Here is a 423-nt window from a genome sequence, read left to right as displayed (position 1 = left end):
AGCGGGCCGGGCGGGGCGGTCGCCCCGGGACAGGCGAGGTGAGAGGGAAGCAGGGGCCGAGGAGGTGAGCAGCCGGTCCATTATCTAAATCTCAGCGGCTGCGGAAGCCGGAACTCACTGGCCTGATGGAAGGTCTCTTATCGGTGAGGAGGCGCTCCCAAGGTGAAACACAAAGGGGACAGTCTTTCTGGGAAAGATAAAGGCCTGGGGCCACCGACCTCTGCAGGGCAAGCGACCCCACCCTCACCTCCGCCCCCCAAAACGACCCTTATCTGGCCGTTTCCCGTCCACGTAGATCGCCAATGCGCGGTTGAAGGCGTGGGGGGTGGCGTCCTTTCAACACCAACCATCATCACCGTCGTTATTGGGCTCCACGTGGTTAAACCCGGCCTTGACCAGGGCGGTCAGAGCTCTAGGTCTCGG

This window comes from Myotis davidii, unplaced genomic scaffold, assembly GCF_000327345.1.
Source record: "Myotis davidii unplaced genomic scaffold, ASM32734v1 scaffold281, whole genome shotgun sequence".
Taxonomy (NCBI): Eukaryota; Metazoa; Chordata; class Mammalia; order Chiroptera; family Vespertilionidae; genus Myotis; species Myotis davidii.
The sequence above is the reverse complement of the archived record's forward strand: the minus strand, read 5'-3'. Positions refer to the sequence as shown.